The sequence below is a fragment of the Callospermophilus lateralis genome, chromosome 12 (assembly GCF_048772815.1).
Source record: "Callospermophilus lateralis isolate mCalLat2 chromosome 12, mCalLat2.hap1, whole genome shotgun sequence".
NCBI lineage: Eukaryota > Metazoa > Chordata > Mammalia > Rodentia > Sciuridae > Callospermophilus > Callospermophilus lateralis.
The window spans coordinates 94,161,889-94,176,091 of NC_135316.1; the positions used below are offsets into that span (position 1 = coordinate 94,161,889).

The window sequence follows — 14,203 nt, forward strand, 5'->3', positions numbered from 1 at the left end:
CCCCTTTTTGCCCTATCTAAAGTTCCTCCATTCCTCCCATGCTCCCCCCTTCATTGACATTATGAGTCAGCATCCTCTTATCAAAGAAAACATTTGGCCTTTGGTTTATTGGGATTGGCTTACTTCGCTTAGCATTATATTCTCCAACTTCATCCATTTACCTGAAAATGCCATGATTTTATTCTCATTTAATGCTGAGAAATGTTCCATTGTTTATATATACACCAAAGTTTCCCTATCCATTCATCTTCTGGTACCACGTGGTACCACGGTTTAGCTATTGTGAATTGTGCTGCTATAAACATTGATATGGCTGTGTCCCTGAAGTATGCTGTTTTTAAGTCCTTCGGGTATAAATCAAGGAGTGGGATAGCTAGGTCAAATGGTGGTTCCATTCCAAGTTTTCCAAGGAATCTCCATACTGCTCTCCAGATTGGTTGCACCAATTTGCAGTTCCACCAGCAATGTATGAGTGTGCCTTTTCCCCCACATCTTCGCCAACACTTATTGTTGTTTGTATTCTTGATAGCTGCCATTCTGACTGGAGTGACTGGAGTTTTGATTTGCATTTCTTTTGTAGAACTTAATATATTCTTAATGAATTCTGGTGATTTGTAGTCCGAAGTCATTCCCATTGGAATGCAAGCTCTAATAAGAAACTATCTCCTTAGCTGTATAAATATAGTAATTTGCATGTCTTTCTGATTACATATTAATTTGGAGTTGATCAATTCTGTTATATCAGCTACTCTTATAACATTTTGTTCATTTCTATACAATGCATCATCGCTTATATTCATTCAGATTCCTGTTGAAGTATCTATAGGAACCAAATGCCTATGCTGTGCTTCCCTGAGACAATTCTCCTGTTCCAGGATAGACTTTATGACTTAAAGTTTATTGATAAATTTGCTTTAAAATGATGGCAGTAAAATCTCATAGTCTATGTCAGCATATAAAAAGTAAAGAGATTTTCTAGGACTCTACTGATATAGGAAAAATCAGAAGTTAGAGAAAGGTCATCAGTGACCCAAAGGCATAACTTTTTAAATAGTTAATTGAAAGTATTTTTTACATGTGCCTTGCTCCCAGAGCAGAAGTTAAGTATACTGAAGAAAGGGTTAAATATTAAGGAAAGCTCAAAAGTGCTTTTTCTTTAGTAGATACAGGCATGACCCCGGGCAGTTATGCATTGCAGATTGCTCTCTAAATTATCATCTTGAGAATAATATTTGCTTTTAAACATACGCTTTAAATAATTGTATTCTATGACTAATGTTGGCTGCCTGAGAGTCACTGAAAATAGGAATTCTTCATTTTTATCTTAACAAACTGGGTGTCTTCCAAGGTCAAACTTGGGTTTAGGTTTTATTTCAAAGCATACTAAATGTCAGCAAAAGAATTTACACTGATTCCTTCAGGAACACTGCCCTGATTTGGGGTTCATAAACACTAAGGGTGTCTTCAGAATGATTTAGATTATTGAATGATGTGTTTGATCCCATTCACATACTAGAAAAAAAAAGATATATGGTTGAGAGTCCTCATATTCCTTCCAAATGCAAATGGAACCCAGATGTTCTCAGTTCTGTCAAGCTTCAGGGGTCCTGCCTCACTTTAAGCTGAAAGAGACTATTCCAAAACCCACCACTGGTGACCACAGGATATCCAGTCTTCTTTGGATGTTTCATATAGTTTATTCAGAGTCTTGAGAAATACATCACTGGATTAAAATCTGTTCTTATTGCTTTTGATCTGTTAGTGTGATCTTGCCACATATAAATAGTATTTATGTGGGTCACCTTTTGCCATCTCAAATCAGAAGTTTGTAGAATAATGTTGTGCTGCCTTTCTGGCTTTGTCTAAAGTAAAAATAAAGGCCTTTTTCTTAATTCCTCAAAGCAGATTTAATACCAGGCTGTAATATTGTCCTTACTTTTACTAGGATTTAACTACACTCACAGGAATGCTTCAGATGTATTCTTCAAATTCCCATTCCAAAGGATAAAGCATTTTCTTTCACTCCCATCAAAGCCATTTTCTTCTGAAAGTTTAAAATCTGTACTAAAGAAAATTTCAGCACTAAAATAATAGTCACCTTTTCTGTTGTGGGGCTTATCACATCACTGTCTCAAAACTTTTTATTTCTAAATTAGTCATTACCCTTTTTTTTTCTGAAGATTTATTGATATATTTTTCCCTGGAAAGAAGGAACAAATCAGCATGCCCCTCTTCCTACCAGATACCTGCATTTGTTCCAGAAAAAAAAAAAAGTGTATTGAGCACTTCTTCTTTGAGAAGCATTATTGGCAATTCAAGGATTAGAAGACCAAGGAATACATAGCCTTTCCCCTCATTGAGCTTAGTTTTATGGGAAGGATGGGTCTGAATCAAATGGCTATATGTTTAATTATATCTAGATTATATTTATGAAAGGAGGGGGGATGATGCTATGGTTACAAAGTCTTAACTCAATCAGTGAATTAATCACCTGGTAGGATTAATTGAGTGGTAATTGAAGGCAGGTATGCTGTGGCTGGAGGAGATGAGGCTTTGGTGCTGTGGATTTTAGGTATATATTTGTATCTTGCAAATGGAGATCTCTCTCTCTGCTTCTGGTCATCATTTGAGCTGATTCCCTCTGCCACACTCTTCTGCCATTATGTTCTGCCTTACCTCAAGCCCCAAGGCATGGAGCCAGCCATCTGTGGACTAAGACCTCTGAAACCATAAGCCCTTGAATAAACTTTTCTTCCCTTAAAATTATTCTGGTAAGATCTTTTGATCACAGAAGCAAAAAAATGGTGAATAAAATAGTTTGAGACTACCAGAAGATGAGAGAGAGAGAGGGAGGGAGAGAGAGGGAGAGAGAGGGAGAAAGCCATTATGACTGAGATAGCCATTATGAGAATTTGAATGGAAGCCATTATGACTGAGTTCAGAGAGCCAAGGAGGAGTGGAATAAATAGTTCTGGAAGTAGGAAAGTGTGTGAACCACACAATGCCTTGTACTGGATAAGTGATTTGATCTCTATCAAAAAAAAATTAGAAAGACATAAAGGAGTTTTAAGCTTAGGCAATTATTAGATTTCACTTGAAAAAAATAATCACTCTCACTGCAGTAGGTAGAATAGATTGAATGGAATGTAAATATATATGGGGATTATTTGATGGATTATAGCAGCAATGCATAGCAGTACTATAGATTGAGAGAATATAAACAGGATAAAAATAGATGTATATGAAAACTACTGAAACTACTTTGTCTGAATTGTTGGTCATTTTGCTCTGAGGATAGCGGGACATCATAGTGCTATAGTTTGTTTCCATTTGTTGAAATCCTAGCCCTCAAGATGATGGTATTGGAGATGATTAGATCATGAAAACAAAGGACTCTTGATGGTAATTAGTCCCCTCATGAGCAAGACCCCCAGAGAAAGCTAGGTTCTTCCCCTCTGTATGGTTACAGCAGCAAGTTGCTGTCTGTGAACCAGAATGTTGGTTCTTACCAGACAATTGAATCTTCTGGTGCCTTTATTGTGGATTTCCTGGCTTCTGGAACTATAAGAAATGCATTTATTTTGTTTATAAGCCAACTATCCTATGAAGTTTTGTTTTAGAAGCCTGAACAGACTAAGCGCATGGTATTAGAGACAGCTCCTGGTTTTTTTCTGTCTTATACAATCAGATGGAAAGTGGAATTTCCCAAGATGGAAATCACTGTAACAGAACTAATACATGAGGAGATGCATTCATTTACTCTTAGATATATTAAGACTAGAAAAATTTTTTAAGAATTAATGTCAATGTAAAATTGACTTTGCTGATTTTGACCTCAAAGGAGAAGTCAGAATTAGAAAAATACACCATACATCATGATTCAACAGAGAAAATAGATTATGTAGGTTTGCTTGAAATTGCCTATAAAGAGTAACAAAATGACAAAAAAAAAATAGTTCTAGGACTGAGCATTGAGGAAGAAATTCAACAGAAAATGTGTTCAGATAGAGGAGGCTTATGTTCTGCACAGAATCAGAAGTAACATTTAGGGTAATTTAAGCTTAAACAAGACAATTACTATCTTATCTATCTTTGTTATCTACCTACCTAAATAAATACTTATATAATGGTTACAGTATATCAGGTACTACTCTAATACTGTTAGAAATATTTCTTTACTTAATTTTAAATAGAATCTTCCCCGTTTCATACTCCTATCTCCCCTTCCTTATAGCAATGGGTTTTAGTTATCAAATTATATATGTTTTAGACATTCTGGTAATTATCCTAATTAGAATAAGAAAACTACTGTAATGAATAGTTATAGGATTTCTATTGAAAAGACATTCCGTGTTCCAGCCTTCTTCTATCATGTAGATCCTACTTTCTGAATTGTCAAGCTGAATCCAGAGTAGATTTTAATGGGATCCACTTAGGAGTAACCTACATCATTTCTTCTAACAGCATCATGGCTACAATGTGTGAGAGAGCCTGAGTAAAATAATACCACTAGATGTTCAGGAGGAAAAGGAAACAGGTTTTCATGACACAAAGCATTATTAGTGCCACAAAAATCTAGCATAACTTAGGGCTGGGAGTGGGGCTCAGTGATGGCGCCCTTGCCTGGCATGTGTGAGGCACTGGGTTCGATTCTCAGCCCCACATAAAAATAAATAAAAAAACAAAGGTCTATAAACAACTTAAAAATAATTTAAAAATTTATTTTAAAAATCTAGCTTAAGTTACAGATCCTTGTAATAAAACTATGGTTGTTTTTATTTTTCTTAAGGCATGCAGTCTTATTATTGTGAAATCTAGTCTTCCACATAAAGGGATGTACCCAGTATGTTCCATTTTCTAGAGAAAATAGAAAGCAAATATTCAGCTCATTTCTCTAGGAACTTCTACAATATGTCAAATAATACCATGGACATCTCTTGAAATTAGCTCAGGTTCTTAGAAAATAAATAGAAGGGAGCTAAACTTGGGAGTCCATTTACTTCAGAGTCTGCATGCTCCCCTGATGTGTCCTTCGGAGCCATCTACTAAGTAACCTAGGGATAAATTCTATTACAGATTTGACATTTTCCAATCCAATAGTCCATTCTTCACTGCCTACCACCAGGGCTATCAAAATTATGCAAATCTAACCACTACAACTGAGTTCTTTCTGTATGCCTGACATCTCATAAGCACAGTGGTGAAGAACTGTATCACACAGTGTGCTGTGATAAGCAGATGTGAATGCATTCTGGTTTATTTGTTGCTCAAGTTTATTCCAAGATGTAACCACAACAAAAGAAACAGTACATCTTAACTTCCTTACTTAAATTATAATTTTTTGGTCATCACAACTTTTCTATGCCCATAATCCTTAACAATGCAGATAATTGGGTCAAGGATCATGTGAGGACCACATCAAATAGTTATGCCTTGGAGTGGGAATCTCTCTTTCTCTTCAGTTATTTTTATTCAAAAATTCTTACTTCAATTAACAAATGCACATTTTGTTTAATGACAGAGAAACAGTATGACAACTGATTAATTTTCAAAATTTTAAAACATAATTTGGAAAATGAAGTTCTAGTCTTAATATAATTTTTATTATTAGAGTTAGCTGTGCTCTGTAGAAGAGCAAATTGAAGATGGGAAACTGGGCCAAGGAGTTAAACTCTATGGCACATGTTGAAATCTTCACAGGTAAATGCCTTAATATTGATCTTTTATATGGGTTTGAAGAGCTGTCATGAAGATCTATTGACTTATGTGGCTAGAGATGAAGGTTATAGATACTTTTCTTCAGATTGTATTTCTCCACACAAGATTTTACAGAAATAGAGCTGGACTTGTTTTGAAAGACACATTAGGAGAGGGAAAATGTGTTTTCCAGAATTTGATATATAGACACACTAGGTTCAATTTCTGACTTTATTTCTGAATTGTATGTAGGTTTATTGAAACTGATAAAGACAAACAAATGTAAGTAGAAGACAGAAAGATAAGCTTAAGGGTGGGAAATAGCCATGACTCAAGGGAGCTATGCATTATATTATCTCAGGACAGCCCAGAACTTAAGTACCTTTGATTTTTCCTCCAGAGAATAAAAAAGTAGTGATAGGTAGTTAAAATCTAATTCTCTTATATTGGCCAAAAATGATATGTATTTGACAAATATTTTGCAATCTAAAGAAGTCAGGATACCCTTTGAAAGAGTGGAAATCCTTAGAGACTTCTGGAGCTTGTTAAATCAGTATTGTTAGCAGCCTAGAACTTCAGGACTTCTGCTAAAATTGGTTCCTTCCAGCTAAGTGCTCTAGTGATAGAGTGCCAGTTTACAGAATGGGGTTAAAGCCATTGCCTTCTGTCCAGTATTTAAAAAGCATCATGTATCCAAAAGGTTCATGGAAAGATAAAAGGTGAGCTTCTCATTTTTAGTTAAAACTAAAACCATTCTTTCATGGTATATTTTATTTATCAATGTATTACTTGCCTCTAATTACTTCACTGTTTGGTATAAGATTAAGGTATTCATATAAAAATGAAATAAATATTGTATGCATTGGCCAAAAGAAGGAAGATGTTTAAAAATTATGTAAACTGTTTTTGCAATGATAGATTTTGGTTTTCCTAGTAACAATGAAAAGCAATACCTTTGTATTAACTTTTTGATTTTTATAAATATGCAAAAATGCAATTCCTCTGACAACCTACTCCTTTGACTATATTAATGGTTACTATTTTATTTTTACTCAGATAATGCAATATTAGGAGCTAAGTAAAAATATCACTATTAGGAAAATATGTATTATCCATTTTTGCCTTCTGGGAGTGCCTATCAATATGTATTTGTATAATTATTAAGTTAATGAGAGAAAAATTACAAATAGAATTACAAAAATTCTATTTGTAGAATCTCTACAAATAGAGATTCTAGTAGGGAGTACTCTTATTTAAAAGGTAATTTTAATTTTTATAATGACTAACTTACTATAGGATTTTATCTATATATAGCTGATTGCTAATTTAATAGCAAATTAAATAATTACATTGATGAACAGAAAACTACATCATCAAAAATATTTTATCTCTCTACATATAAAGAAAACATGATTCAGAGATGTTTTAGTTACTCAGAGATTTAATTAACTTAAGATATAGCCAAAGGAGACTAGAACTCCAGGTCTTATATCAACTCTTTCTCTAGATTGAATTTCTTCCATTATAGAGAAGGCCAAGGAGGGTGAATCTGTGTGTCATACTGTAAGCAACTTAACAATTAACTCTTCTTATTCTCTAAACAGACCTTTGACTTAGGCATTGTTCTACCTCTGAAATCATGAATACCTAACCTTTCTATCCTCTTGTCAGCTCTTTCATCCTGTCGGTTCCCCTACATCTAATTTTTTGCCCTATTTAGACTTCCTGTTCTTTAATGCTTATATAGCCTCATGATGTTTTTATTCAGCTTAGATACCATGATCTGTCATTTAATAGTTCTTGGAAAAAGCCTCAATTTCCCTGTCCCATTTTGTCCCTGCATGGAGAATTCTTCCTGGATTAACACAGCTAAACCTGGACTGCTGGAATGTGTTAGAGAATATCATGAAATCAAGCAAACTGGGGATGGAACAAACATTTATATTCCATGTTCTTCCTCTTCTCTTCATGTAAGAACATGGAATGAGCCTTTCCTCCTGTCTGAGACAACTCACCTGCCTCTGTATGGACCTTATTTTTGCTGCCTTTCCTTCTCAACATTCTTCCATTACCAGGCTTTTTGGACACATTAAAACCTCCCCACATCTCCAATCTAATTTTCCTTCAGTTATTTATTTTTCTTGGGTGATTGTCTAGTTAGTAACTTACCCTCCTAGACAAACAGTTGGATCTTTATGGTTAATGTCCCTAAAGAGAAAGCCCTACCTCCTTTCTCTTCAGAGTTTAGCTTTTCTGTACAATATTCTCCTCCTTATGATCTCTCAGGTAAACTTCCCTGTTCCTCAAGATAATAAATGTAATGTAATTACCATATTGGCTCAGATTCCAGTGTATGGGAAGGGAACATATTTTATCCAGATTTATGTCTCATTTCCAGGGTCCAGCTCTAACAAGGCTCTTGAAACATGTTTCCTGAACCACTTGAGTAAAAAATAAAAATATTTTTGTATCAAAGCCAAAGAGTACTATCTATTAGTAATTTGATAGGCAATAAATATAATTTATGTGCACATTTTATAGAACATTTCTTTGGTAAAGCAAGGCAAAGTTATATTTTTCTTCAAGCCTGTCTTTATTGAGATTAAATTTGACAAATAGGAATTGTGCGTATTTCTTTGTTTTGAATATTTATATACTTAAATGATCACCACACTACAATTCTTAAGCTAATCAACACACCCATCAATATTTATTTATTTGTTTGTTTGCTTATTTATATGTGGTAAGAAGACTCAATATCTGCCATCTTAGCAAATTTCAATTATACTTTATATTAGATCTTTAGGAAGTTATTTTCTTAATATTGCTTATATATAATTTGACTTATTCTTTCCTATGAGAATAAAGTTTTTATCTACTTAAAAAATGCACAATTTCACTCAGAATTCTGAGTTAAGGTTTGATCTCTACCTTTAATTCCAGAATAGATTTAGTTCTTATATATTTTTACTTACTACCTTTCTAGTTATAGTCATTTTATCATTCAACCTGGTGCAAACAGTCCATCAGGTCTCTAACAAGAGAACAATGACACAAAAAATGGAAATCTATACTATGAACAGGTCTTATATCAACCCTTTCTTATTAATTTTCCCTCTGTTCTCAACGTCTAACTCATCCTGACTGAATCAATCAAAAAGCTATTACTTTCATACTTGGAAGTGTTGCTTTCAAAATCAATAAAAACACAGCTCATTTTTAATATGCAATATATTATAAGAATGAAAATTTCTATTTACTTGAGTTGAAATTTAAGGAAAAATTACAGTACTTGGAAAATTCTTGTTGGAAATATATATATATATATGTATATATATATATATATATATATATATATATATATATATACACACACACATATATATGTCTATATACACACACACGCATATACATATATGTGTGTATGTGCATGTGTGTAAAATTCATCACAGGCTTTATATTTAACTCCACAGTTTTCATTATCATTAACATTTGTGTGTTGTGCATATGTGTGTATATATACATACAAGTTTGTGTAGATACATACTTTAAAGGAAACAATTATTGTTGTATGGTGAATTGTTGATAAAGTTATAAATCTTAATTGTAAGACACCAAACAAATCAGCATCTTTGATATCTTTTGGCCACAGTCAGTAATTCTGCACTTAAACAATATATTAACTATCAAAATATCTCCAGGAAAAAATGTGTTTAAGTTCTTCATAGGAACAGTAAGAGCTTCTAGCTACACAATTGTTAAATAGATATCATTCATTAATAGGAAATAAATAGAAACTCTGTCTTCTATTTGATGATGATTAATTAGATTGAACATTTGTATGTAGGGATATCTGTTTGCTGATATGGTTTAATCACCACTCATCTGCACTTCTACCATAATTATGCATGTTTGTGATATTGAGCTTGAGACAATGATTAACATCAACTCACATGTAAGATTTATTTGTGCTTCTTGGTATATTTCAATTGAAAATGCGTAATGCTGGTATTAAATATATAATTATATATAAAATAAGATATTTGCTTAACAGAATGCCTTGGCATCAGATTATATATGGTATATACCTAACACACCATAAAGTATTAGGTAGTGTAACTTATTATTTTGGCATTTTTTGACGAACTTTGTTATTACATTGAAATGGTTTTTTTTAACTGATCATTCATGAATTTTCTGTATTCTTTCTTTGAATGTTATCACATGGTCATGGAAGAGAAGGTTTAGGTCATTAGAAGTTGACAGTTTTCAGTATAGTATATGTGCTTTAGTATAAGATAGAATTGAGTTTGGTACATGGGTGATGGATGAATTTTACCAAATGATGTATAGCTGCTCATTCTCTTAATGGCATTTCATCTATCAACTATTTTTGATATGGTTGATCACAAGGTGTTGCTGACTCAATTTTTGTAGATTAACTGAGGTCAAAGTGATACCTGTTTGAAGTTTCACTAATACAAATCTTCCCATCCTGAGAGTAGCATGGATTCTATTATTTGTTAAGACATGTTACCATGTGAGTCCTTTACTGTCAACTTTTTTGTTCTGTCAACCATATCTCTTCTGTATTAGCTGGAATAGAGACTTACATTCTTAAATGATTTTTCCATGTCATGGAAAATTTATGACTCTAGCTCTGTATTCCTTTTGTTAAGCTGCAAGTAGGAATTGACTTTTTAAGAAAATGAGATGAATTTCTAGTTCTCTGTGGCAGGGTAAGCTCCCTATAGTCCATCTTTCTCCTTAGTGCAACTGAAAATTTGAAAAACACAGGAAACAAATAACTGAGGGAGCTGAGAAGCAAACAATAGTGGGAGCATTATGAGGAATAATCAAAATTTGGAGAGGTACCTTGCATTGGTATGAGATTCATTGTATTTATCTCAATTGATCAATCAATCAAACAGAGCAAGAAAAAAACCAATACCAACAACACACGCAAGGAGAATAGATATGATAGATACAGCAGAAACAAGAAACAGAGTTAGAACCAGAAGGATAGAATTATCACAAAAATAATGTGAAGTGAGTATTTTGAAAATAAACAAGTTTTTAAGGAAGACAAAAACATATATAAGCAAAGAATAAGATGACATAAAAATAGACTGAAAGTTTTCTTGTTTGTCTTTGGTTTATCTGAGCCCTTTTATTTTTAAACTATTTTGGATTTCTTTGATATTGGTGTATTTCTTAAATATATCTTAAAATGGAATATTACTTTCTGATATTATTAGAAAATGTTTTTTATCAAAATTATTAATTTTCATTGATAGAGCAGATATATATATTGTTGTTGTTATTATTATTATTATTATTATTATTAGGTAACACGAATTGAACTCAGAGGCACTTAACCACTGAGCCACATCCCCAGCTCTCTTTTGTATTTTATTTAGAGACAAGGCCTCACTGAGTTGCTTAACACCTCACTTTTGCTGAGGCTGGCTTTGAACTCATGATCCTCATGCTTCAGCTTCTGAGCTGCTGGGTAATTAATATTTTTATAATTTTATCTGCATTTATATCTCTTCGATTTCTTTAGAATGGTTCCCTACTGTGAGAGGCAATAAAAATAGACTCTATTCACTTTCTAATTTCTCCAGTCCTCCTGTATTATTTGATTTTTTGTATTTTGATTTTGGATATTTCTTAATGTTTACATTTGTATTGTTGATTGTGTTAAAATTATGATGGGCAAATTGTGATTTTAAAATATAACCTATTGCTCTCACTTATTATAAGGCAACCAGGATCCTAACTTCTACTATCCATTCTGATTCTCTCCTTTTAATTCTTTTTTTTAAAAAAGAGAGAGTGAGAGAGGAGAGAGAGAGAGAATTTTAATATTTATTTTTTTAGTTATCGGCGGATACAACATCTTTGTATGTGGTGCTGAGGATCGAACCCTGGCCGCACGCATGCCAGGCGAGCGCGCTACTGCTTGAGCCACATCCCCAGCCCTCCTTTTAATTCTTGTAATTGGATTATTTATACATTGTCAGAATTGTCAGTAATATATATATTTTTTTACATTTTTGATGCCATACTTCCCTTAAATCTAAAGATGAATGCATTTGACGCTCACTTCTTGTCTCACTTGAGGTATTTCACCTATTTGGCACTAGAGTTATTGAAATTTGTCTTGTGCGAGATTCCTCAAGATCTTGCCATAAACAGTTTCCTGAATGTATGGGTGTTCAAAGCTGTCAGCCCAACACTCAGTAGATGTCTTGTGAGCCTAAAGATAAAGCATTTGCTTCTCCTTCTCTTCTTGATAACTTATAGGTATGTTCCCCCATCTTCTGGCATTAACATTTGCTGTAGAAAATGATGTGAAATTGGTTTTCTTTTATAAGTGACTTGGTCCTTTTGCTTAAGCTCCCAAATAATTCTTTCTTAGTCTTTTAAGTCCACGTTATCATACAATTATAGGCCTTGAAGTTGAACATTCTGGCAATATGACAATATGTAAGTATATAATATAATATAATATAAATAACCATGTCTATAATGATCTTTCATGGCTTAATACAGATAATAACTTTTTTCTTTGCTTCTATTTTATCCTTTAAATTTCTACTTTTTTAGAACAGAAACAGGATTTATTTTATTTTGGTTTCTTCTCCCATCTATGCCCTTGATAATCCTTACATTTAGAGTCCTATTTTCCTTGTTCTCTTAATAATTTCTTATTTTCCAAAATGATTTTGTCTTTTAAATCTTATCTTTATCATGAATTCTGGCATCTTCTATTTTTCTTCCAGACATATCTTTCCCCAGGTCCTGCATGTTTCTTCAAGGTATCTTTATGTTTCATCACATTCTTAAATTTTATGTTGGAATATTTTAATACTCGTTCCTTTCTTTCACATTTTTATAATAACATATTTCGGGTAATTAAGAGCTATAGATTCATTTTTACCCTTGTTCTGATAGCATAGTCACATGATGCTAAGCAAAACCCATTACCTTGACCAGATAAAAGCAGAATTTTTCCTATATGAAGAGGGAAAGGGGATAGAATGTGCCCAAATACCATAGCTCAAGGGTGCTCTTATCATTTGCTACAACAACAGACTCTTGCCTCATTTTTAGGATATTATGGAACCATTGTGTTCTGCTTCCCAGAGCCCCAACTGGTTTGGGACAATTTCCATCTCATGCTTTCTGCTCCATCTTCAAGTGAAACAATCCTGGCCTTCTAAAGCACTTCACTCACTTTTAGTAGTTTTATTTTGCAGATATTTTCTGTGGTTGAACAACTCTGAGCCCCAAAAAGCATGTGGGGGAATGTTCTTTTTTTATCTCCCTGTTAGCACTTAACCCTGCCCAGCATTTCTGAGTGTAGCTTTCCACTTATGGGTTCATCTGTTTGCTCATGAATTACTACTGTTTTACATCACTAGGGTTCGGCCCCTCTCAGTTCTTGTTGCTGCCACCAAAGGACTTCCTCAGCTACTCCTTGCTCAGTTTAGTATTGTTTGTGACAAAATATGATAGAACTTGGAGTTAGGACCTTTTCTTTGTCTGTTGGTTTGGATAAAAATAATATTTATAGCTTTGTAAGGGTTTACTTGTTTGTTTTCCTTCTGGGTGGAGTAAGATGACTTGGAAATCAAGTGCTACCATGGAAATATACAGATCTTTGCTAAATTTTAGAATTACAATTTTAAATTTACCAGAGCTCCATATGCTTCTACATCTACCTCTTTTCAAAAAAAATTAGTTTTGCTGTCTCTTTTAAGTCTTATTTTTAACACGATTATATATAAAACACAGATTTTGAAGAATAATTAAATAATCTAGAATCTTTTTTGTAGGGAAGTAGTGAAGCCCAACAACTTCAGAAGTTTGGTTTTTAGTTCCTTATTTCTGTGCACTTTTCTTTAATACGAACTTGACCTAGATAGGTGCCAAGTTATTGCTAGCCCTTCAGATTATGTTTCATGCAGCCTCTGTAAATCTAGGAAATGGACAGCAGATGTCACTGCTGGATGAAAGGAGCCATTCTGTGAATCCCACCTTTTCAGAGAGTGGCTTTCTAGAGTCCAAATCCTGGGGTTTACTGATAAAGGGGAAAACAATTAAATTCAAAACATTGAGTAAGTTTCACAACGAGGCCTGGTACCTTAGGGCATGGGAGTAAACTGTTTACAATTAACTGAACTTTTTCATTTAAAAAAAACCATTTTTTCAGTTTACTTTGCATGATGAAAAATTACTGACGATACTAGAATTCTGATTTCTTGTGTCTTATTGTGCTATTGTTTCCTGTTTTTTTGAAACACAGACCTAGAAGTTTAATTCTAACAGCATTCTGTCTGTTCAAACAGTGAGCTAACATGACATTGGTAACCATTACCTAAGGAAGAGACATTTAGTATTAAAATTTAGAATTGACAAGGTTATATTTCAGTATATTCATCTTCTAAAACTCACTTCCCAATATATTTTACTATGCATTGTGACATTTTCAAGGTGC

The 14,203-nt window shown here is 33.4% G+C and overlaps 1 protein-coding gene across 1 annotated transcript in view; it reads left to right on the forward strand.

Moving 5' to 3' along the window:
• Window positions 1-14,203, forward strand: part of Gpc5 (glypican 5) — a 601,303-nt gene that overhangs the window by 413,268 nt on the left and 173,832 nt on the right. The window lies entirely within an intron of this gene.